The sequence below is a fragment of the Agelaius tricolor genome, unplaced genomic scaffold, assembly GCF_023055355.1.
Source record: "Agelaius tricolor isolate 1412-34295 unplaced genomic scaffold, bAgeTri1.0.p SCAF_2, whole genome shotgun sequence".
Classification (NCBI taxonomy): domain Eukaryota; kingdom Metazoa; phylum Chordata; class Aves; order Passeriformes; family Icteridae; genus Agelaius; species Agelaius tricolor.
This window is the reverse complement of record NW_027269262.1, coordinates 62,561,770-62,588,470: the sequence shown is the minus strand read 5'-3', so window position 1 is coordinate 62,588,470 and position 26,701 is coordinate 62,561,770. Positions and strand designations below refer to the sequence as shown.

The following is a 26,701-nucleotide window of genomic DNA, read 5'->3' as shown; positions in this document are numbered from 1 at the left end:
TGGCGACTTCCGGCATGTGCAGGCTGGCCAGGCTGGTGACTAGCCCAAGGACTAGGAAGTGAAGTCTGTGAGAATTAGCTGGTGGGAGGTTCTGCAGCCAACCACTGAAACAGAATTGCCAACTCCTTGTAGTAGATGACCTCTTTTAATAGAAAACCACATCCTTTAAAACACTTCATTGAAAATGCCCTTATCAACTCCAAACTCCTCTGCCATATAAAAAGCACCTTATTTGCATATGAAGTAATTCAGATTCAAACTTCTAATTGCCATTTGGGAAGTCAAATAATAATATTTGAATGGATTCTGATATTATAGTTTTATATTGCCTTTTAGGAGAATTGCAAGATTAATTTGAGACTGTAACTATTAAACCCAAAAAGAATATGGGAAGATGGAAAGCCCTGTATATATACGAAACAATAATATTAATAAAATTGTATGTGTACTCTTCATTGTCATGCAGTGGTAGTCTATAAAATTTTTATTATCCTGAGATAATATGCATATCCATTACATGAGAGCACTGAGTACCTTTTTAATCTGTGCATATTATCCAAAGCAAATGCTTCTAACAATTGTCTCCCCACTTGGTTGTATGTTTTTATCATCGTAAGGTTAAATACTAAATTAAGATTTAGATTTATAATTTTTTTAATTTTTCTTTTTTTTTTTAGATTCGTTGTTTTAAGAATTTTCACACCCAGTAAATCATTAGGCTCTTGTACTAATGAAAATGGTTCAGGTGAAAATGAAACAGTAGAAAAATCATGTCCAAATTGGGTGATATCTTTAAGAACTCAGTTTACTATGATTCAATCAGCTGATGGTAGAAGTAACTTCTTACTTTTTTGTATGTGTATTTATAGAAATAATCTGGATCTCTTAATTCCAATACAGTCAAATGGAAATATATGTGGTTGTAAGGAGTTACTGCAATTGGCTTGGTCTCTAATTGTCCAGCAGAATTGTTGCTCTTAAATAAAAGAAAGAAAAAATTCTGCATCACAGATCCCTTATGTCATTGCTCTGTAAACCTACATAAAATCCTGGTACTTGTAAATTCCCCTGAGCCTCATCAGGTTCCTGAAAAGTTTCTGGGTCTGGCATGGATGATCTCTTTGCTGGGGACAGATTGTTTCTCCTTATCAGGAATGGGGCCCATATGAGTGAACTAACCATATTACCAAGACCAGTGTTAAATTCTCCAAATTGCTCCAGTAATATAAAGAGTAATATAAATTCATGCTCAGTTGCAAACTTTCTAAAATCACTTTTTGCATTGTAAGAAAATTAGAAGAGATGCACAAACTTACATAAAACAGTGAGTGGTTTTATAGCATTTTTGTGCTACTGGATCATCTTGGGCTTTGAGTCAGGTTTCCTGAATTCTCAACTTCACTTCTTCAGTATTTTTGTCTCCTGATAAGTAGTTGCTCCAGTTGTTTGAGCTCTGCTCTAGATCAGACTGTTCTGCCAAGGTGAAAAATTTCCCTGTGTAGAGACACGTTGTAGATAGCTCTAGGTACCTTCAGCCTTCTCTTTTGTGTTCTTAAGAGTCAGTTCTGTTGCCTTGTCTTCGTTTCTCCATTTATACTGGGCTTTTTCCTCCGTTCATTTTGCTGCTGATAAGCTGAGTGGAGTAGGTTTCTGTAACAGCATCCATCTTGCTTTCCCCTGGGTGAAAGACTATTCACTTGTTCCTGGCCTGGATCATAGGTGATATCAGTCCTGTTAACAGATGTCTGAAGGCTGTGTGTATATGTGCACACAGTTTGTTTATTTTTTGTATTTATGTATTAATATGCATAATAAACATCTTGTTGTATAGAATTATGTGATAGCTAATGTCTGGCACATGACACCATGTTTGCCAGTTAGATGAACTGCTTTCATTGCTTTAAAATATTGACTTCTGTTTTATTTTGCGTTTTATTTATTTCTCTACAAAAAAATGAAATATTTTGAGTAGCTTTTTCTGTTTTCCAAACATCTCATTGACTTAGACTGAGCAGTTTATGGAACATATGACTTCATGTATAGCATTCTGAGGAGATGTGCTTTGCACATATAAAGTCTTAATCTTTGCTGTAAGAGCTGCTAAGTCCTTAGTATGGTCTTTGCTGTACCAAAGAAGTGAGATGGTAGACTGGTGTTGCCTCAAAATCTACATCTTGATTTATTTATTTGGAGTAATTTTTTATTCTGTCTCTTAGTAAATGATTTGACTTCATAACTATTAGAATTTTGCATGTGAACGTATTTTATTACCTGCTTGGAAATGCTTAATGCTGTTATTTGATTGATTATTCTCTGGTTTATATTACTTCACTGATCACAGTGGCAAGGGCTGGTTTTATATTCTCTTGTTACATTTATGAAGGGTTTAGCAACTAAAAGTCAAATGTGAAATGGAGCAATGTAACTATTCATGCAAGTGCTGACTTGTGTTTATATTCTTGAAGATTGAACAGACTTGTATAAATGCTAGATTAAAAATAATTTTAAACATCACAAATCTATCACAATTCATAGATTACAGTAAAATACATATCTGTGGAAAAGTATCTGGTTTTATCTCCTGTTAGAAGTTAAATGGGCCTGTGTGTCTGTTTTTCTTTAAAAACTGTCCAACAAAATGTGCAAGATGGATTTAAATATTGTGGTATTACTTTTGGATGACCTATTAGTAGAGCCAGCAGTTTAGTTAGGTCTTTCTAAGTTAGCTTTCTGTGAAATAGCAAGAAGGTCAAATATTGTCCTTTCTTTTTAACCTCTTTTCCTACAGAAACAAGGCTCATGAGGTCACACTGTGCACTTGTGTAGATGTACACACATCCATTCAATTTTCCTCATTATCTTTTGATCCTCTTGCTGATTTTGATCACATTTTTTGGCACAGTGGAGAGCTCAAAATTCAGATCCATCAGGTTTTTTGAAAATAAGTAGCTGAGTATAGGTGGAACCACCTAAAGGTGCCCTGACAGAGGGAAAGGTTGTAGCATGAAATAATCTTGTTAGTTGTCTGGGAATCCCAGTGATGGGAAAAGAGAGGCTTTAAACAAATGTCCCAGCTGTGGGAAAAACTTCCTTCAAAGCTTTCACCTTTCTAGACACCAAAGTCAACCAACCAGGAGGTATAAATCTGTGGGAGATGAGGCTTAATTAATTCTGTTGTTCATGAAACTGCTTGTTCCCTTGATATTTAATAATAGTAATATCAGTAGCATAAATGTTTCCATGAAGTGTTCCATTTTTGCATATTTAGTTCTTAAGGTAAATATATAGGGATATTCTTATGGCAGTGCTAATTTTCAGAAACATTTTTCGTTTTTACTATGAACATTAATTTAAATGTTTACAAAAAGTCTCCTCTCCCTATTAGTACAGATCGAGCAGTTCTTTCCCCTTACTTCTAAAATGACAGATACTGTGAATACTTTCCAGCTCTGTTTTGCATGTGGTTCTGGATTGCAACTAGCCACAAATGCTGGAGAATTCATGGCTCTATGATTGTGCTCCAAGGGAGTTAACTGGGAAGAACAAGGTCGGTACAGTACGCTTACTGAATATGGAAATAATAATAATTATGAAGCCAACCAACAAGAACTGTATTCTTAATAAAAAGTGTGGGTTTTTTCAGTGTAATCATATGACTATATAATACAAAAATTGCTTTGAGAGTAGGTCAAAGATTACGCATAGCAGAGGCTTGTGTGATTGGTTATGAACAAGCGAAAATAGGGTAAACTTTTGACCCGGCAGCAGCAAATGGAGCTGTGTAAAGCACCTACAGATGGCAGGATTTAACGTATAGTCGGACTCTCGCCCTTTCACAGCAATTACGATCATATTACAGCAGGCACCGAGGGGAAGGCGCTCTGCAGCTCTAATACAGGGCGTCTTTGAAAGTTTTGAATATGCAGTTGCGTTTTGTTTTTGTAGGGCCATCAATTAGCTTAGCAAGAAGAATCCCACTTTTGTTGCTCGTGTTTGACTCGATGAGTTCCTGACCAGCGTGCCGAGTCCATTTGGAACAAAAAAATCATTTGAAATGGCCTGAATAATTTTGATAATTCGGACTGCAGTAGATTTAGTGCTAAGCTTGAAAGACTCATTGAAAGTTTTTATGCTGTTGTGCTGCCGATGCAGGCTTGAAGGGATGAGGAAAATGTCGTTCCAGAGAGATCTCTGGGAAACAACACTCCCAATCAGCCCCTTGGATTCTTGTGTAGATTTCGGCATCTTCCTGGTTAAGTTTTAAACAAGTTTAAAGTTTGCAAAATTTAAACTTCAAAAACACCAATCAATAAACCACTTATTTGACAAGACTGTGGCATTTAGATGATTCAGTGTCTTTTGGTTTTGTCGTGCCTATGAAATACATGGAAAATTAGAAGAAGTGAAAGTGTTGTGAATTAGAAACCAATGATTGCCCATTTCCTGTAAATTTTGTCAGTTACAAAATCAGAAGCCCAGTTGCACTTTTGGCACAGACTGATAGTTCTGAAGTTCTGTGAGCATATTTTGTGTAATTCACTGCCTGTCGGATGTTTGTGTATCTTGTGTATGTACTTGTACAAGCTTCTCCCACAATTGTTCCTCCTATCAGGCTTTGACGTATCGGCATTTGGGAAAAGAGTGAGTTATAGAAGGCATGCTTCCTCCTAGCTGGGATCCAGCCACTGTCTCCCTTTCCGTCTCTTTGCCTTGCCTTCTGGTCTGTAATCTGATGCGAGTGCCAGATGTGGGGAGGTGGAGCAGAAGCAATCCAAGCTTTTTAGACCATTTCATGGAGGGGGTTATTTTAATATATTTGTGGTTCACAAAAAATTTTCCTTTGGTTTTTCAGAATGACTTCTACAGAGAGTAGAAATTGCAAACATATGGTAGTAAGCTAAATAAGATACTGGAAAATGCTCTTTGGAGGAAGGGAGAATTTTTAAATACTGATAAAGCGTGGTTGGTTGGATTTGGTTTGGGTTTTGATTTTTTTTTTTTTTTAATCATGCTGAAGCTTGCACTGTACATAGACTGCTGGGTGTAATTCCATTTCTTTTTGGAGATGAATTGTGTTCATTTTCGCCATGCCTGTACCTGCAGCAAAGAGCTGCTGCTGCAAGCTTTAAGGCACTTAAACGGCTCAGTGACTGCTACTGCATGAGTTTGATCTGGTCACACAAGATTTCGAAACTTTTCTGGTTGTTAAAATGCAGTGAAATAGAAACTACTCTCCTCAAATGTCAAACAGTGCACACTGTCATAGATTAATTCCTTCTACAGTTTTATAACCCCCCCTCATACACAAAAAAGCCCACCACCAAAACAAACTTTAGGTCAGTTAAAAATCCCACTGCTGCATTCCCCCTTTTTACAGATGGGCAGCTTTCAGATCACCAGGTTTGAGTTGCATTCAAAATTTTCCTGGCTCTGTTATGTCCCAACTCTTCAGAGTGGGCTCACAGCCACAAGTGCTGCCCTGTGCTCCTTGTGGAGGCTGGGCTGGGGATGTTAGGGTAGCCTCTGCCAGAGGTAGTGGGTTGGCAGGGTTACCTCACAGACCTCATTAAAACCTCATTGAGTAATCTTAATCTAAAGGCAGTGGCATAATTTTTCAGTGTGAGGTGGTTGTCTGTTGCGTTCATGACTTTAATGAATTAAGACTTCTTTGCTATTGAATATGACAGCTATTCCACCTGAAATATGGGGCAGTTATTGTCAGCTTTCTGTGTCATGCGTACCAGCTTCATAGAGGTATTCTGAATTTGTTGTACTTGAGAAATGCAAATGCAAAAACAATTCTGTAGAAAAAGATTATTCTTAATACATGAAGTAGAAAGGAAAATTAATTAAAGAGGTAGGTTTCATATTTGGGAAAGAAAAGGATTTTGGGAGCCAGGATATCCAGACTAGTTTTGTCTAGTTATATTCTTGTTCTTTTTGAAGTCTAAAAAAGTATTGAAACATTATTACTGAAATGGTATTATTGAAATATTATGGGATTATTCCCACAGTTTCGCTGATTAAAATAGAAATCTAATTGAAGGATGTGCACTTTTCACAGCTATTATGTAAATAACTAGTCTTGTATTCCAGTTCCTGAAATATCCTGAACAATTATAGTTACCTGATGAATACCCTGTATGCTGCTTTAAAATATAAAACCTTTTAACACATCAACCAAACTGGGAGGGGGTGTATTAAACATGTAACAGTGACCTGTGCTATATAATGGCTGCATATTCTTCTTTTAATTCTGATCATTATTCCTTGCCACAGTATAAGAGAGATGCTCATATTTCCTAGTCACTGCTGGAAATAAAATAATTAAAATGACTCTTCTAGGATTGCTTAAAGCTGAGTACGAAGGTTTCCATTATGAGTGGCACAAAAAGTTCTTATCTACCCTTTGGTAAGTAGGTGAAATGCCTGTGTGCAATAAGGGTAAGCTCAGTTTCCTTTTAGTGTTATCTAAATACCTAATTTAGTTTTTCTTTGTATGTGCTCTGAAAGAGTAAGTGACAAAAGCCTGTTTCTTAGACCACACCTTGCATACAGTTTCAAATAAAATGGTGGGCTTTTTCTGCCTCCAGAAGACAACTTTCCAAACCTGCTGGCATCTTTCCTTGTTGTCCTGTATTGAGGTATTGCTCACCTGTCCTGGTACTTACCTGGTTTAATTTGGGCTTGAAATTAGCATGTCAGGAGAGTACCATCACCACCTTACCAGTAATATTTAGGTTTCTGCAAGTGAACTATTGTCACAAGAGTATTTTGGATATTGAGAAGTTTTAAAGTTGTCAATAAACCATTGTATAATCATTACAAATAAAGTAATAGAATATAGTTATAGTATGTAGTATAACACCACTATTTTTTGTGCTGCTCACCAAGCTAAGTGCTGGCTGTGTAATTGGAGGATAAAAGCAGTAATTTGCCCATACAGACCTAGCTAAAAGAACATTTTTTCTTGATACATTTAAGTTGCTAGTGGAAATGCAGACAAAGTTCAGATTCTGATCTATTTTTTTTCCCCCACAAAAAGTATCAAAATCAAGGTGAAATATTTGTTACAAGAAAGTGTTGAATTTGATACACTAAATTTGTAAATGCATGAGGAACTCTGCAGATCTTCCAAGATTTTCTCCTTCTCCTCGCCTAAGCTGTGAAGATTTCTGGCTTTGCACAATGTCTGTGACATAACAAATACCTTCAAAATCAAAGAAGTAACTGGACACGTTCGTTTTCCATAAGACATGGGAGTTAGGTCTATACATGCCTTCAGCAGAAGAGAGGGAGCCAAGGACATGATATTTGTGCCCCTCCTGACAAGTCAATCTCGAGGAGCAGTGGGATCACTGGTAGGGTGCAGATTAGTGAAAGCTGATTGGCACCAAGCACCAACCCTTCCCCATGTTTGTGGACGTGACCACTTAGAGCTAATAAGCTTATAATAATTTCTGCTTAAGCACAGGTGGTGAAAGTAGTGGTGAAAAAAAGGTAAGGAGCTTAAATACGGGGAAGGTACGGGGCAAACTGTGATGGAACACGTGCAGTGTGTGCTAATGGTCCCTCACCTTTTGCACGGAGGCTTGTGTTTATCCCAGTCCTGTTTACACACCAGCTGTAGGGTAGGGGAATCACAGACTCAGCTCCAACAAGAAGCATTGCTTATCTCTCTGCTGCATCAAATATTTTTGCAGGTGGGCATGAACATCAAGACTTTTGAGGGTTTCGTGTAAATCTTGTGCAGGAAATTATTCATGAGGGGCACATTTTGTTCTCTGTCTGAAGGAGTCCATTTGCACAAAGGAATTGAGGAATGTATTTTGTTTGGTCTTCTGAATGGTTTTGTATTTTGAAAGCTTAAAAAATTCTCTTCTCTAAACCAGATTGCTTTTCTGATTTGAAAATAGCACATGCCTTCCTGCCTACTTTGCATTTGTTACCTAAATGGAGTAAATTCAGCTTGGAGAGGCTTGGAAAGAAGAGAAGGATTTCAAATGATTCCACTTTAATTAATCCCAGGAAAATTCTGGCAAATCTGTCTTTTCTTAGTGAATGCTGGATGTCTTAAAACTCCATTTCATTCTGCTCACTTAAACAAGTCAGGATAGGTTTTTTCCTCTCTATGATGGTAGTTTGATTTGACAGTCACTAGGTTTTGGGTTTGCCTCATTTTGGTACATACAGAATAAGGAGTGTGTGTTTTAGTGATTTTTTTTTTCTTTTTGAAACCTAATTTTTTGTAAAGGAAGCATTTCAGTGGTGGTGTTAGTTAAATCTAGCTTTGAAATGCTGACCTTTTATGAAATAGTGTTTTGCTACCAATTGTTATAAGCCAGTAGTGATAACAGTGGTGATAATTTTTTCCTCCTGTAAAATATAAATCTTTGGTTTGTTTAAACATCTCTGTTATTAGAACAGAGTAAGCTCCCTCTGTGGCAGATTATAGTACCTTCTTTCTTTGGGGAAAAAGAAACAAACACAAGCAATACAAAGAAACAACCCAAGGCTTATTTCTTTGTTATCTTTCTTGGCTAACACATGAGGACCTTGGGTCCTGCTACTGCTGCACTTCAGAGGGCAGCTGAACAGATAATTTATGCATGTTATGTGCTTCTAAGTTCTCAGCACTCTGAGACAACATAAGGACTCCATCCTGGAAAGTAAAGAACATTCCAAGCTTACTCCAAGCAAGCACTTGCACATAATCTTTACAGTTAAGGCCATGAATGGAGCCCTGTACTTAATGTTAGGTAAGGCAGTTCAGAGAATTGCAAGACTTCTTAAGTATTTAATCCAAAGCATTATTGCAGTGGTGTTAACTAACAAACTGTCTTTCCAGTGCTACATTCTCACAAACGTTCTCATATTTATATATGAGTTTGGAGTTGTTTTCTATGCAAAGCTTTTTTGCATATTTATTTTTTATTTAAGATATTTTTCAGGAGTTAATTATTGACATCAGGGGAAACACCTTTTTTTTAGCAAATGAAAATAAAAAATAATATTTACTGGAATAGTTAATGTGTTTAGCTCTGGTTTACATAGTTTAAGTGCTGGTAGCGTGTTTTCTGGGAAAGTTCCTGGAAATAGAATCAGTCTTTCTAAAATATATTATTTTCTACTGTTCACCTCTCTATATAATTTTTATTGTAGAACTGCTTCTGCTTTCTTCAGGCTTATTCTGATAACTGATATAGTCTCCAAGAAAAATCTCATTGTGGAGGAAGACAGCTTTGTTTTCATCCCTCTTTAGCAGATCCTGACAGCTCTGCCTGTGAATCCAATGCCCTTTCCAGAATGCTTGCATAAGATTATTCTGGAGAATTCCTGTACTATCCTGCTACCACATACCTAGAGTTAGTAATTTTTGTCTCCCTTCTCACCCAGGAATATGTTTAGATTTTCTGTATTTTTACAGAAATAACATCCATCATACCTTCTTGCAGGTTTAATTGAAGTTTAAGAAATTATCTGGACACTTGTAGTATCCCTGTAAGTTGCAATCTTAACCAAAAAGGCAGAATGCCTGATACTACCCACTTAAATATACCTGGCTTACTAAATGACCTTGAATAGGTAATTTTATGTCTCTCTTCATCCTGAGATCTATAAACTTCTGATAATAAAACATATATACACCTTTGCAAAAGCTCTTTGAAATCTGTGAGTAAAAGGTATCCCATAAGGTCAAAATATGAATTATTTATTGCTACATGACATGCACAGCATGCAGACTGTAAGGTTATGGATATCTTGTCTGTTGGTTTTTCCCCTGAGAATAAAAGTCATACCTTCATAGCTCTAAAACACCTAAAAAAGTGTTCATTGTATGAAATCTAATATAGTTTTATGTGTATGAGTGTGTGATAATATTGAAACATTGGTTTCTGCAAGGAATTGGTTTCAACTGTTAATACCCAGGTTTGTCTGAGAGGTGCAAATGTAGTTTTCAAAATAATAAACATTTAAAAAACAAAAAAGAATGAATATGAGACCAAAAAGAATAGTCATAGGTGAGGCAAATATTGGATTTTGGAGTAAGCAAATTAGAGTTTCATGCATCAAAATCATGGTAAAGTTACTACAGGGTAATAGATTACTGCTAGTGCTTGTAGCTATTTGTTTTCTAATTGACATACCAGCAGTGTGCTTTAAAAGAAACTGATTTTTCTTTTAGTATTTTCCTTTTCTTCTTTCCTAGGATTTGTTGTAGATCCTACTTGCCATCAAAAGAGTTATGTTCTTTGCTTACTGTTTACATTATATATTTTATTAATTTAGGCATATGTTATATGTGTGTGTATGCATAGCTTATCTTGAATATGTATATATAGGTAGAGATGCAAAGCATGCAGGAAGCAAGAATGGGCTTGTTCAAGAACAGGCCTTTACACTTCAATGTGATCGTTCTCAACTGTGCTTGGAAATCAGTAGGCAGCTAGCACAGGTTTTGCAGAAGTGCTGTGCATGTTCCTGCTACTTTATAATTTCCTATATGCTACTTTAATAATTTGGTTTCTCTGTAACAGTTTTAGCCTCTGAAAGAGTATAAGGAATGGTCTTCGGTGGAGCATACTTAAATTACCCAGAAATGAGATCTGTGACATTAGCATAAATCTCAAGTGCTTGGCCTTTAATTCAAGTCCAAATATTAGGTCAGATTTGTGTCCAGCTAAATCCAAAAGAGCTTTTAACTCTTTGGGATAGGCACAGACTTTCCAGTGCTGAAAGCAGAGAGTTCTTGCACTGGTTTTAAAACTTCTCTTGGAGATTACAGACTCCTGGATAAGTTTGGTTCTCTACTGCACTTTTGAATAAAGGGCAGTTCTACAGCTGAAGTCATGTCCAGTTGGAAGGATTGGGAAGATGTTACTAGAAATCAGATTGTGATGATGAAGGCAAGCAGTGCTATTCCCAAGTAGGAGCTTTTTCAGAAAATTTAAAAAATATTGCTTCTACATATCAACACATTTAATTTAGAAGACTCTACTTTTGGACCATAGTAAAGTGCCTGGTTAAAAGGAGCCATCTGCTTGCAAGTATTTCCCTTTATATTGCCTTCCTTATTGGTTCTCTTCCATTATACTTCAGGCATTGTTTTGCATGGTCTTTGTATTTATTGGGTATTTTCATCTAGCCCTCCTCACAGCTGTAGAATCTGATGTCTTGGCTAGTCTGGTTTTTCTTATCTACCCACCACTCTGATTCATAACAACACTGAGGTACTGCAGGCTATATATTTATAAAAGTAATTAATCTGATTTACATATAGCACAGATATTAAGTGAGTGTGATGTATTAGAAGTTGCAGGAGTACTGTGTCATGGAAGCTTCCTAAGAACCTGAACCCTAAATGGGAACTTTGTCACTTCTTTCTCCTTACCCAACTCAGTAATCTCCATTGCAAATACAAATGTTAGTGTCAGTGTTATGTACAGGATACTCAGCTCAATGTTTCCATTGCTGTTTTTTCCCCTTGTATTATGTAACATTTCAAATCGTAAAATTATATTGAAACCACAGGATATTTTTTTTTTTAAAAACCACACTTTTGTGGAGAAGAACAGCACTGCAGACAGTAGCTGTATTCTCATATTACCTGGTTTTCTAAAGTTGAAGGGCTCTGTTACTTAATTTCCAACACATCATTCCTTGCTTCCACTGGGGGCTCTCCACTGTTGCTCCTCTCAAAAAGTGCTCTCACATGTGCCCTTCAGTGCCTACTGTATGTGCATTTATGTAGTACTGGCAGCCAGTGTATTCAGAATTGCATTAAATCCAAAATCTCCAAGCAGCAGGTAATTTAAGAAGTTGCATCTCTTGGCTGATAGGGACATGGATTAGCCTTTTTTATTGGCTCTCTACATTGTTTGTAAAATTTATTTTACTGTAGATATCTTTTCCTCTTGATCTGAAAGGGCTTACATTTCTGGATGGCCATTATTGTACGTTACACCCCCCACCCCCCCCCCCATGTAAAATTTAGGTGAAAAATGTGGGATTTTTTTTCCAAAAGCCTTTCAAGGGAAAAAAAAATCCTACAGCAGCCCCCTAACACCTTAACTTTTTTTGAACAGTAACATCAGCAAGCAAATGCAGCATCACACATGCTTATCAAGAGAATGACACCAGTTTGAGAACAAAGCTCCCTTTAGTGTTAATCATGGCCTCAGTTCACTTAAATTTCATTGTATCCACTCCTGTCAGGCTCTCTTCTGGGAGTACAGTGATTGTCCCTGAACCTTGGCTCTGTTAAGTGAGAAGCATTTTCAAAAATATGAGTGGTTATCAGAGTGTCTGTGTAGCTATTTCAAAACAATAGTATCCAAACCCCACAACTCCCAGAGCATCGTGGAATCATGGAACAGTTTTGGTTGAAAGTGACTTTACAGATCCTCCTGTTCCAACTCCCCTGCATGGACAGGGAAGCCTTCCACTAGACTAGGCTGCTCAAAGCTCCATCTAACCTGTCCTTGGACACCTCCAGGAATGGGGCATCCGCAACCTCTCTGAGTAGTCTGTTCCAGCATCTTGCCACTCTCATAGTAAAGAATTTCTTCCCAATATCTAAAATGAACTTACCCTCAGTTTAAAGCCATTTCCTCTTCTGCTGTCACTACATTCCCTTGTAGAGAGTCCCTCCTCAGGTTTCTAGTAGGTCCCCTTCAGGTGCTGGAAGGTTCTGTAAGGCTTCCTGGGGACTTCTCCAGGCTGAACAACCCCAACTCTCTGTGTCTTTATAGGAGAGGCACTCCAACTCTCTGATTATCTTTTTGGCCTCCTCTGATGGCTCACTCCATCAGATCCGTGTCCTTTCTATGTTGGAGGCCACAGAGCTGGATGCGGAACTCCAGGTGGGGTGTTAAGAGAGCAGAGTAGAAGGGGAGAATCAGCTCCCTTGACCTGCTGGTCACATATGCAATAAAGAGAAAATCAGCATTCCATGTCCAGGACTCTGCATGGCTTTATCATTCAAAATCAGCACTGCAATGTCATCTGCCAAGCAATTGATAAAAATGCACATCACAAAATAAAATCAAAAGATGGTCTTGAAATATTGCTTAGCAAGTAAAGCTGATTTGCCTTTGGACAATGGTAGTAGCCATGTATTTGGAGTTTAAGGTGGCCCTGTTGGGGCATCCTGCTTCTCAGGTGGAGGTGTTATTTGGAAACAGAGTGCATCAGTTCTCTCACAGTTGTTTTGACTGGATTGTGATTACATTTCTGACTTTTAAAGGTTAAATATGACTTTATGTCCAGATTATTTCAAATCGTCTCTGTCTTTGCCATACTGCTGTTAAAACTGCTGGCAAAATGGTTTTTTTTGAGCTTTTTGTCTTGATATGTTATATGCCCTGCCTATTTTCTCTTTATTTTTGGGGAAGAAATTGCACAGCAGAAAGGACAGTTAATTTAAACTTGGCTGGTTTCTTCTCAAAAGGGTATTTGCTTCACTCAAGACAAACGGCTTAAACAATATTATATATTATTACGTTATTAACTTGGAGCTTAGAAAATATAGGTTCTTAAGAACCTGGGGCTGGCAATTTGTAAAAATCTAAATTACTCATAAGTCTCGTATTAAAGGTTATTTGCTAATGATTTTAAGAAATAGTCCTGTGAACTGTCAAGTACTGCTTTTTCAAGATGAGTCATGACAGCCATGTGTTTGAAAGATAAAATGGGAATCTCTTTGCCAAAAGGAAAGCAATGAAATAGCCATTCCAAACTTGACTTTTCTCCTCATTTACAGACCTTGTATCTTCTTGTGCTTCAATACAACATGCTCAAATGCAGTCTTTGAGAAAATGAAATGCACTGCCCGTATTGTTGATATTTTTATTAATGTAATAATTTTGAGGTTGCTTTTGTGGCAAATTTACAGTGTATAAACATGGTGTGGGTCACTAATTTTACATTGAGGGAAGATCTGTCAGGCCTGCTGTTTGCAGTTGATAGCAGTTGTAGTGTGTCTGCCATCTATTTTCAAAAATTGTGTTTGACTTTCTCATACTGATGTACAATATGACGTAAATGTGTGTAGGAGTCCTCAGGAGGGGACAGCTCTTAATATGTTCTAAATATTTCAGATTAAAATGATCAAGCAGTATTCTGCTTCTGATCTTTTCCCTTCAGTCTTACATATGAACTGACTTTGCAGTTGATTTTAGGGAAAACCTAGTACAAAGTAAAGTTGTAAACAGATTCCTGTTTTGGAATTCAGCGTGTTGAACTTTATAAGAGTTAGCAGTAGACCCAAGTTCTGACATGTTTCCTCTTATCATAGACTTAAATATTCAGTGCTAACCACACTGGGGGTTGGTTGAGACTGTGTAGCATTTCTGCTCAGAACTAAGTCTCTGTAAGAATTGTCTTGTTCCTACTGTAAATAATTACCTGCATATCTAAATTTTATTGCTTCTTTACTTAAATGAAGTGAATCTTGTCTTACATGTTTGAAAGATGTCACTTCTTAGTACTGCTGCTTATAGCAAATCTGCACTTTTGTGTGAAAAGTGAGCAAGTCTGGTTTCTGTTGAACACATAGCTGTCATTATGTTAAATATTCTTTAATACCCTACATTCAGTCATTGCTGTTGGCTTGTCACAAAGGTTGTGGGGTTTTTTCCTCTTTTATTCTCACAAGTGGGATTTGTAATTTCTGAATTGACACAGTGCTAAAATTAAATGCCCATTTTGTCACATCTACATCATTATAAAACTGAGCATAGACCAATTGTCCTGAAGATGATATTTATTTCATAGCAGAGTATTTAATTTTTCTATTATAAGTCAAATTAATTTCAATTGCTCCTGCTTTTCCTTTCACTTTTTGTTTGGTAGACTGCAGTCTGTGGCTTTTGGTTTTCTCATCAAATTGTGCCAGTTCTTGTAGTTCTCAGGAGTATTTGTGCTTGGGCTCAGTTAAGTTTCGTGGCTCTGTCTAATGCTGATGGAAATTACTGCTTGAAATCTATTAATAGAAAACCTAACTTTCTTCAGTTTCTCTTCTATACCTTGTCTCATTCACTGATATTTTGGATGTTAAAAAATACCAAAATTTGGAGCATGGCCGTGTTTTTCTGTGTACCACATTCTGAGTGGTTAAGGCAAGGGATCAATCATCAATGTTTGCTGTTCATTGTCATCATTCACCACTCAGCATCACAAAGTGCTGCTTCAGGTGCTTGTTGGAATTGATGAGAGTGGATGATGCAACATTAAATTAGCTTACTATTTCTTCTCAAATTTGTAAAAAGCAGCTGTCCCCATGTTCAAGTTTCTCCCAAGTGACACTAGTTGTAATCAGTAGCATCTCCTTTCTTCATTGAGGTCTTTTGGAAGGATGTGAAAGCCCAGAATTTCAGGATCTGCAAGATACAGTCTCAGTGCATTTCCTGCTTGCTTCTCATGGGAACTGGCTTTTCAAATGCAAGGCAATGTCTCAAGCCACTAGCAGTTACAAGACTGCTGAATGTTCATGAGACATGACATTTTTGTGACTTCCTGGGAAATGTTAGTCCTCTCTTAAATAGGAGATCTAGGTGCAGAGACCTGAGTGTTCATCACCAGGTATGGCAGAATAATTTGTTGTATCCTGAACTAAAAGTTAGAGGTCCCACTTGCATTAAACACAGCAGCAAGTCTCTGTTTCAAGGGAAACACAGGCAATGTATCAAATCCTGCTGAGTTCACACACTGTTGCTGTTATGGCCAACTGTTCTGCCCTGCCTGGTTATCAGAAACCTTGAAATTTCACCAAATTATTTTATCTTTAATCCTCTACCTTGATTGAGTCAAATGATGTCACTTAGAAATATTTTATTCGTAGATAAGATTCCATGAAAGAAAACTTAACCTTATCCTTGGATTAATTAGTATGGTTTTGTTTTCCTCTTAATAGTAAACATTTTCTTGTCTGACTTTTATCTAGTTAAAACTTTTGTCTAATTCAAATCTCAGCCATTGAATCCTGCCAGCAGTCAGTCTGCAGATTTTGGGAACCTTTTAGTATTAAAAGTCCTTAGAAGTACTTATGTTTTGAGATGAGGTGAAATAAAGAGTTTGAGCTGATTTTAAAAATACATTCACTGGAAGGCACATTCTGTAGAGCGTAAAATAATTTCTTTATAAAAAATCCCAGACTCTTCATAACTTAGCTACATTCTGTTAAAAACGCATGGTAGCACTAGATGTTAATACATTTTTGTAACATAGTGTGTTAATACAGCATTTTTTTTCTATGCTCTAGCATTTCCATTCTGGTTCTGCTTTTCTTTGCTTGCTAAACTTCCTTTGCTGAGTTGCTCTCATGTACTCACAGCATGGATGGAAGCATCTCATGGTCTTGAACTTTTCTCTCTGTGGGTTCAGTCCCATTTCTACCAGAGAGCACCTCTCTGTGTATAACCCATAGAGAGCACTGGCAAGCACTCTGCTCCAAGCAGGGGGGAACAGCCTTTTTTAGTCTCCAGGAGGTGAAAGAACTGAGCCAGGAGCTGACCATTTCCAGATTGCACTGAAAGAACCCCTTTTTCTTCTCTTGTATTCCTTCTTAATTAAAGGCAAAGGAGTGAAGCAGTAGAGATTAAAAAAAAAAAAGAAAAAAGAAATCCTCATCAGCTATTACTCAAAAATTTTAATTAACCATAGTCATCAAACTTGTCTTAAAAAGAACATGATTGTCAGTGGACATGCCCATACAGAACTTAATTGCTATATATGGCACACACCTCAGTACTGAATTCTCCAGTTAGATGTTGCAGATACTTGCACATGGAATGCTCTGAGTGGATGTTTATGAAAGTTATGAGAGCCTTGATGAGCTGTCTTCAAGAAGCATGGACATTTTATGGAATGAGGAGAGAAGTCAGCAGTAATATCTAAGAGGTTGAGAGGGGAGGGAGTGTCTTTTCATTGCCCTCATATGGACTGAATTGAAAAGGTTCTTAGCACTGTAGGTGCCTGTACTGCTAATACAGAGACTGACAGTGAGCAATGACAAATGCAGCAAATTCCAGTGATATGATTTCTGTGCCCTTCCAGAGGAGATGCGAAGGTCAGAAAAATGAGATTTATCTCCAGTATTCTATTCATTTTTTATCAACTGGTAAGAGGAGGAATCCTAGTTTTCAATTAAGAGTTTTCAGTTAGGAGTTCTTAAACTGATGAAATGTCTATGTCATTGACATTTAAGTCAACAAGTTTTCAGTTTTGACTTGAAAAACCAATGTTTTTGTGTAATATTCAGTCAGAGGAGTTTGAAACTACCTAATATTTGAAAACTGTATGTTTGTGTCTACATTTCTTGAAATGTAACACATGTTAATCACCATACTGTTTTAGTTCTTTATCTGAGCAGTAATATCCTTATAGTGCATCACAGCAGTCAGTCCTAATAGCTTCAGGTTGTTCTTTATGCTGGTGCAGTGCCCTTCCAGTCTTTCTCACAAGGAGTGAGACTTAATGCTGCCCAGTCAGCTTTCCTAAAAGTCAGTGGCCTCGTGCCTTGAACAAAGCCTGGTGAGTCAGCTTTGCAAACTCTTACAAACACAGTTTGAAGTGTCTTGCTATTTTGCAAATGAGGGCTGTTACTATAGCTGTCAATTTGGCTACTCCAAACTGATAGGATTGAAGGGATTGTGAGGGTGGAATAGGATCCTCCTGGGTATGGTATAGAGAGTGAGAGAATGGACTAAGAAGTTATGTTTTGGAATTAAAAAGACTGAAGAGGTGTTTTGAGATGGCTTTACCAGTCCTTGCCTCAGGTGTGCGTATGTTAGAAGGGCAAAGACCACCAGATTATTGTGGTATGTCCTGTCTACCTGATTGACTCTTTCTTAAGGAAAAAAAGGAAGAAAAAGAAAATAAACTTTAAAAAATGGTGAAATGCAATGAGGACAGTGTTCTGTTTATCAGTTTCAATTATTTGAACATAAGCATAAATGTTTTAGTGAAGCTGCATCTTCCCCATGTCTATTGTGAAGTCATCTGCAGCTGGGCAGAGAAAATTAAGTATTAATGAAATACATTTCTTAGAGAAAACTTAGGTGTATCTCTTCTGCTGTGTAAGATCTGTGTCTTATCCTAACATGAAAAAGTCTCCAATGCTAGAACTAGTTTTGAATGTCACCTGCTCATCCCCAAATTGAGTGTGTGATGCCTGTGAAACTGTTTGAAGGTAGCAAGAACTCTGTCATTTCATTGGAAGCATATATCACTGCCTGATAAAGCCAAAGAGCCTTTTCTTCTTGATGTTGCATGTTCCCTTATTCCCACTCAGAGCAGTGTTTTCTGTCAGGAGTATTCTTTCACTCATTTCTCCTTTCCCTTTTTGTCTAGAATTAGTCTGTACACTGCAGTGGAATGTTCCCACTTCTCCATTAGTTTTATCTGTATACTGTTCTTCACAAAGCAATCTTTTTAACAACATCTGTGTACTTCCACTGCTTTTTCAGCCTTCATCTCCTGTTTTATTGCTACAATGACTCTTCTCTGTTACCTCCTTTTTATTTACACATAGCTCTTTCTTTAACACTGTGATTATTGTGTTTGTACTCACCATATTATTTTGAATTTAAATTTCTCATTTTATGATTCCTGTAAATATCAGTGAGATAGTTTTAGCTATGGTATCTGAATGGGATGCTTGCTCCCACTTTTTATGTTTTCCTTAGATTTGTACTTCACAAGTGAAGTGTTTTGTATGTGAACATTCTTGTGAAAGTTCATTTTCCTTCTGGTGATTGTCTGTTAATATATTTTCTTGAATATCAGAGATGCTCTCCCTAATCTTCAGGTTTTGTCCCATTAGTATCATTTTCCAATTGGACCAGTATGCTTGATGCAGCTTCTTTAGATAAGGAATTCATATGGAAAATGTAAATGAGATAAAATTAAGATTGCAAAGCAGTTCCTGTTCTGTTGGGATAAAAGTTGTATGTAACTCCAAATAATGTTCATTTTGCTTACCCTATGCAGTGTAGTGCTTTGACAAGGAGGGACATACTGAGAAAGGCCTGGGAAAAATAAACCCCCTTAATTTACTGTGAATGTGTTTTTCTTCTGAATGTATTCTCCTTATGGAACCAGATTCTTTCTTCCTGGACTGAGGATCTTTCTCACAGATTCCCTCTGTAGCATGGAAAAGAGAAGAGTAGAAAATAGGATTCACGCTGCTCCAGAAGGGGCCTCGTTCCCGTTTCATTTTCAGCTGCTTTGCTGCAGAGAGGTTGGGCCTGAGCTCATGATGTTGATCACAGGGTTGGGGCAGGTTTCCCCAGAGCCTTGGGCAGGGCTGCCTTCCTGAGTAGAGCTGTCCTTAGGGAGAGGGGTAAACAGAAGGGGTGATGGGGCAGCATTGGCAAAAATTGTATGCACAGGACAGCCACTATTTCTTCACAATTTCCATTTTATTTTCCTGTGAGTACAGCCACAGTCTCTAAAACTGTTTTCCAGTTTCCTGGAGAAACCATAAGTTAATGATCAATGCTGTCTTCAAGAATGAAGTGGTGTAGAAGGAATTACAGGGAAGGACCCACAAGAATCACCAAGTCCAACTCCTGGCCCTGCACAGCACCATCCCTAAGTCACAGCCTGTGCCCAAGAGCATTGTCCAAACACTCCTTGAACTCTGTCAGGCTCAGTGCTGTGACCACTTCATTGAGGAGCCTGTGCCCAACCACCCCTGGGGGGAAGAACCTTTTTTTCTAATATCTACCCTAAAGCAAAAGGACATAATTCTGTTTCTTGATCATATAGGAAAAGAGCAGGTACAAAGATGCAAAAGTGGTTCTGTGGGCTTGACAATTATTTTACAGTGCTTCATCCACAGCTTTCTTAAGTAGTCTGCAAATCCCAACAATGAAATGTCTGGGTAAGGCTATGCAGGTCTGTGCCCAGCTGCACTGCCCAGTGCTGTCAGAGGAGGACAGAGCTGGGGGAAATAAATTGGGGATGTTTATGCTGTGTGCTGAGGTAATAGGGAAATGGTGCTAATGCAGAAAAGGAAAGGCTTGTTCTGTAGTCTGTGAACTACTTCAGTGAGGGCAGGACAGGGCATTGGGCTTGTCTGTGTACTTTGCCTTTTACAAGCAGGAAAACTTCTGAGTAGCGAGGTGCAAACCTGCCTGGGGTTTGGCATTTAGGAGGGAACTGTGAAGCTAAAGCTTAGGTAGATTTCCCCACTTGACAGTGTCTTTAAAAAAATACATAAGATATTTGTCGTGGTACTGAGTTAAAGCAAGATAAATGATGTCACTTAATATATGGAAGCACTGACACTGGAGTTTGTAGTGTGGATCATTTGTTATTTATGCTTTTTTGTATTTACAGGAGAGTTGTGTGCTGGGGGGATTTGAACCATAGGTTGTTGCTGAGAGAAGAGTATTTATTGCAACAGAACTAAAATTACAGGCAAAAAATTAAAGTACTCTTGGGGGAAAAGAATAATTCTAGCTTGCCAGAAACTCAGTATTAAGCATGCTTAATATTCAGTTTAGTCTCATATGACATGTTTATGACCAAAGTGTATGCCCCAACAAAGGCACTGTTTAAAAATGTATTTGCTAATTAGTTTTGCAAGAAGTAGAGAGAGCCCTTATATTCATTCCTCTTCCACGTCGACAGCACAATTTGCTCTTCGATAGAGGGAGATGCAAAATGATTTCAAGTGTGTGGGGTTTGGGTTTCTCCAGGAGTCGTACACTTAAAACCAGCAGAAGGGAGGGAGGGGAGTTCCTCTGTTATCATCAAGCTCTGCTAATGTAGCCCGGGTGCCACGTGACTGCAGAAAAGGCTATTATCTCAATGAAAAGGAAACTGCTTTTTAGAGCAGCAACAGAACAGAAGCAGGAGGAATTTTCGAGTACTCCACCATGCTGGATTGTCAAAGGGGGATCTCTCTGATCAGCAGTTAGGGAAGGATTAGCGTGGCCAGTTTGTCAGCTGTCATTAGAAGCAGATGACAGAGATGATAAGCTGCTGTGTGCGCACGTCCTCACTCAGCATGTGCTTTGGTTTACATCAAGACATAACACAGGTTTGGGATAATGGAGAGCTGATATTTTTAAAGCTGTAAATTTACTGGTAATCGTCTGGGGTTTTTTTTCTTTTTTTCTTTTTCTTTTTTTCGTTTTTTCTTTTTATTTTTTTCCCTCCTGTTTTTAATAAAAAACCAGTGTGATGAGTAGGGGATTTATCTACATTTTGATCTGAAGACGGAGAAAAACTAATAAGATCTGCCTTCATCTGCAAGGGCTGGAAGATGACAAGGTGTGTTTCTGAAGTGCTGTGACTTCATTGTTAGTGCTTTCTCTTTGCATATGTGTGCTCCTGTGTGCATCATAGGGGTCTGGATGTTGGGGGTGCAGGGGGGCTGGGGGGTCTTGGTTTGGGGGAGTGGGAGGATCAGTTTATTTGTTACAGAAAAAGAGTTTAAAGATAATGTTTCTAATTAACAATTGCAAAAAAATAATGTAAATTCGAGTCTGCAGTTTCTGTCGTTCCCCTCCCCCGTTTTAATGGCTACAGGTGTACTTGTGGTTGCCTGTGACAGTTTTATGGGTTTATGAGACTAAATATATCTTAGTGCACAGGAAATATTTTTGTAAGCAAATTTTCTGGCATCCAGAATAATACACAAACCCATCTATATTTTCCCACTGTCAAGAGGAGGTGGAGCCTGAGAGTGTCTTTTTCATTGCAGTAATTACTATTCAATATTCAGTAATTTATATGCACATGAAAAAAGTACAAAGTATGTCAGAGTGAGACATTTTTGCAGTAAAGCCTTCTCTTTCTGACCAAGAGCTTGAGTAGACAAAACACACTGAAATATTGGTAGTTGTTATATAACTTTCTCTATTCTCTAATCTTAAAAATTTTCTTTACAAGTACATGCTCATGTAAACAGAATGACATTCAGTTAATCTTCAGACCTCGTATTTATCTCATGGTTATGCATGATGATGTCATTAAATATCTCAGCAGTATCTAGCTTTCTTTTAACCTTGGGAGGACGGCATTTAATATTGCAGATTAATTGACTAATAATATCCCCCTCAAAAAGGTTATTGGTAGTTACTTGTAGTAAAGTGAAGACAGTATGCTGTCTCCCCTCCTTGGGAAGTTATTGCAGGCTTGTTGACTTTATTTTCCTCTTGTACACAGCATTAAGCCCAGTGTTTCTCCTTAAATCACAGCAGTAATACTAATCCTGGGGCACAAAAAAAGAAGCTAAAACTAAGTGTTTGGATTTGTATAGGAGTGCTGGTTGTCATTTCTTTAGAAATTTGCCTCCAAAGTTAAGGGCAGGGTTGAGAGGATGCATATGATCAGTCATTACGGCAGGGCACTGGCAGTTTGCTAAAAGTGTGTTTTCCCAGATTCATACTGAAATAGTGGTGGTGACTATCATGCTTAGAATCAGTTTAATAATTAACTAAATACATACAGGAAATGCCTTAGTTTATTTTATTTAGAACTTTGAAAAAGTCGTGCTACTTTGAGATAGGAGAGAGAAAGGAAAATATTATTGTTTTTCAAATTAATGTAGTTGGTGTTTGAAGAGACTTTATTTCATACTGTGAGGGCAGAGCCAGAAATGTAAACAAGTTTGGGCTATTTATTTGCTTGTTCTCTTTTGTCTCAGTTTGATTATTTTAATTGCAGCATGGTAACATTTTGGTACAGGGGCCTGGGGCAGGCGGTGCCGTGGAGTGGAGGCTTGAGAGCTTGTCACGTTCACGGCACCAAATGTCGAAGCCACAAGAACAATGAAACTTCCTCTCTGCTTCTTGTGTTTTCTTCCTTTATTTCATTACAGAAGATTTAACAAGATAGTGGGGGCTGCTTAGTGCTTTCTGATATGTTGGCACCTATGTTTTGTAGCAAAATAAATTTTTGCTGCTTGTACAGTCATTTTGATTTCCCTGATGCCTTTTAGGATGTATTAAGGGGGGGAAATTGGAACAAAATCAACCTTTTGTGTAGACTGTGTTCTTCAGGTGGCTCTGTGTTCTCACAGACTCAAGTTGGGATGTTTTCTTTCGTAAGCAGTTTCTTACAGAGTTATTGTATCTAGCATATATAAAACTATCTTTGACCAGAGTAATTTTGTTTGCCCACTTTTCAAAATTGTGTATACTTCTGTAGTCAACAGGATTACACTGGTAATGTTCAAAATGTGTGGCTCTCTTTTTTTTCTTTTCCCCATTTTGTTGTTATCTCTGTAAGGGGAATTTCTCATGCAAGGAAGGGGGGAAGGTGACTGCTTTGCAAAATGTACCAATATTGTAAGGAAAAACCCCTCCTTGGCAGATGTGAACTAGAGGTGTACTTTGAAATGTTTGGGTTTTTTTTACTCCAGAGTTCTCAGAAGAATTTTTAATAATAAATGTCGGTGGGAAGTCAACTGTCTGGTTAGATTTTATAATTACATTTTATTTATTTATTTATTTAGGCTGGTCATAGAAAAGAATGAGGAAGGTGCAAAAACAACCTTGAGTCTCAGAATCTACTTTATTAAGTAGAATAAGTTTGTTAGCACATTAATACATAATAGCCCCATAATTGTAGCAAGAAAGCTGAGTTAAGGACTGAGGACTGGATCTACAAGCCAAGCTGTTGGAGCTGAGTAAATGAGAAGGGTGTTAGTAAGTTGATGATCACTGTGCTTGTGAGGAAATCCCGATGGAGTAATTCTACTGCCTGCATTCCTCCTGCCACTGTTCATCTGTGGCAGGCCTAGAAGGATGCCTGAATTGGACTAAAAATTCTGATTGGCAGGTAAAGCTTTGGTGTCTGGAGGTGAGGTGTAAGATGTGAAAGCCTGGTGTTTCAGAAGTGGCTGGTCTCAGTTCCCAGGAGCGAGGCTGATCCCTGTGTGGCTGCCCTGATAGCTGAAGGTGCACTGTGTGGCCCTGGGTGGTGAGCATACAGAGCATGGGGATCCATGCAGGAATTGGGCAAAATTTGTGAATGAAGACTCAAGCCAAAGGTTTATAATCAATGCATTTCATTTGCAGTGTGTGTTGTACCTGAATATCCTCTTTGCTGCTTCTATTTAATTTTCTCCTATGCGCTGTCCCTAAACAAACTTCATCAGGATGCTGTACTGCTGTGATTTTCCATTCCTGATAGCATAGGCTGTTGTGATTGAGCAACACAAGATCCTCATGAAGAAACTTCTGTTAGAACTACTTGGAATAAAATTATTTTTGGTCCTTTTCCTGAAGTTTTGCCAGGTATTCAGTCCAAGTAGTTATAAATGTGTGTTATTTTTTGTTTTGAGGCTGTGTATTGCAGACTTCTGGTCAGCTCCTTCTATGAATGTAGTGGGTGTTCCTCTCTTTAGTGATTATATTCCATTACAATCCAAAATCAGAAATACTTGGAGTAGACATTGATTCTTTCTTAGCACTTGTGATTCTTTACCAGAAACTGTTTCATTATTAACAAAAATTAATTTCACTTTATTTTTACAAAGAGAATAAAATGGCTCATAATTAGCATTCAGCTTTAATAGTAGAATAACCTTGTTTTCTTTGGGCCACAGGATGCAAGCATAGCCTTTTCAGGCCTATGGAGTGATTTATGACCTACAAAAGAGAGAAATTACAGTTTGATATCTTCTTATAGTAGACTAGGAGGAGAATCAAAGCTTCAGTGAAGTCAGTGATAAAATTCTGATTTATTTCAGTTGAGTCATAGCATCCCCATAGAACTGTTCCGTTTTTTTACAGTTCTATTTCTGCTTTGGGGAGCTTATAGAGAGATGTTGTAAAGCTTGTAGGGTGTTGCCTGTAAGCATTGTGGAGGCCAAAGGTATATATGGATTTAAGATGGAATTAGGCATCACTGAAGACAGGTTCAGAGGAAGGAGGAGGCACAGCTGCACTGCAGCTAAGCTTGTACCACTGATTGTCAGAGACAGAGAGCAGGTATGGGGAGAAGGATCATCTACAGCTGCCTTGTACCTTCTTCCAAGATACCTGCTATTAGCTTCCATGACAGACTAGTCACAAACTCAGTGTTTCTTTTGGTTGACTCATATAGCCATGTCTATGAATATTTTATCTGGTCACAGCCTGGATTCATATTTATGTGTGTGTATATACATATAGACACACATGACTACAAAGCTGGTGTTCATCAGATTTTATTTCTTGGCACTTGACTAAGTAAAGTGACAACTTTTTTATGAGTTTAATGCTTTTAAGTGCTTTAAAATGACAGTTATACTTTCATCTTCTGTTATTGCTGGTTGCATTTTTTTACTAAAACAAATAAAATGAAGACAGACATGAAATTTGGAGTTGTTAGTAACTGTTATTCGTGTTCACAGACCAGTTTTTGAACTAATGAATGTATTAAAAACATCAAGTTAATCATACTTTGTAAGTGTTGGCAAGACACTCGTGTGTGGCTCTGACATAATTTGGTGGCTTTAAGTTTTGATCTTAGTAACAATGTGTGTAGTTAGCACTCACATTAGCTTTGCCAAAAGTCTAATGTCAATCTAGTATATATTTATTTTAAGTACAAAACTACTACTACCTCGCAACATTCTGCATGTTGGGAGGTGATACAAATATAATCGTTCCTGCATATAGCTGTATCCTCTCAAAAAGCATGTATTAAATTGGTTGATCCTCAAACTTCAATAAGAAAAAAGCTTTTTCTACTTCCCAACTCTTACACTGCTGCTCCAGTGTAAATGGATGACACTGGCATGCATGGCAGTATCAGCAGGAAGCACCTGCCGGGGGAATCTACCTGTTCATACAAATAGGGGATGGGAGTAGAGGCCAAGCTCTCCATCTCGCCTCTCCCATAACATCCGGAACCACATCCTTGCCACTAGGCAGGCACCCTCTGGGACCAGGGTCCAGCAGGCCATCATAGGCTGAGGAGAGCGCTGAATTTTCCAGGACAGGCCCTCTAAATGCATTTCAGAGGCAGAGAGGATGGGTAGACTGTACTGGGCACTGTAATTACCAGGATAATTTGGTATGCAATTTAAAGAAGTGGTGCAGCATTCTGAACTTCTGGGGGCACAGAGGACATCAAAGTGAAGTCCAATTCATCTCACAGACAGCTGTTAAAGTTACCATGACTGTGGCCATTTGTGGAGGTGGGTACTACCATTTGTTTAACTTGAATATAAGTAGGTTTGACTTCAGACTGTTGTTAACTTGCAGCCTTCAGGAACAAAGCAGCTTGAACTCTTAATTTGAAAATTTATTATTATACGCTGTTAAATGAAATGTATGCTTATGAAAGCATCTCAGTATTACAGAAGGAAGTGTGGAGTATGTATCTTGTACATATGTGTGCAGTGGGTTATTCTTTCACCATGATAAAAATATCAAAATGTATCAAAATATTATAGATAATAGGTCCGTACCTATTATAGCATACCTATAAATTTAGGTATGCTTTCTGCAGCTCAGAGTTTTAATTCAGAACTTAGCATTCTAAATAATGGCCTGAAATTTCAACATGCTTCCTAGTAATGGGTGGTAAGTAGAAAAGAAAGATAAACCCTCTCGGTGCTGTAGGTATGTGAAAATTGAAAACATGAGTTCAGTTTTTCATGAGGCAGCAGAGAAGATACATAGAGTTGGAGTTACTGAAGTGCAACAGAAGTTTCAGTAAGATGATGTGATTTCAGTAACAGTATCTATCTATT

General features: G+C 37.9%; 1 protein-coding gene across 5 annotated transcripts in view; it reads left to right on the top strand.

Annotated features, from left to right (window-relative positions):
• The window catches only part of NCOA2 (nuclear receptor coactivator 2), a 188,601-nt gene that overhangs the window by 77,445 nt on the left and 84,455 nt on the right, over nucleotides 1–26,701 (top strand). Inside the window, exon 1 of one of the 5 annotated variants that reach the window (XM_071420888.1) lies at nucleotides 20,872–21,282. The exons of the other annotated variants lie outside the window; for them this stretch is intronic. The gene's annotated coding sequence lies outside the window, so the exon portion shown is untranslated. Of the gene's footprint in view, nucleotides 1–20,871; nucleotides 21,283–26,701 lie in introns of those variants that run through there. 5 annotated transcript variants of the gene reach the window in all.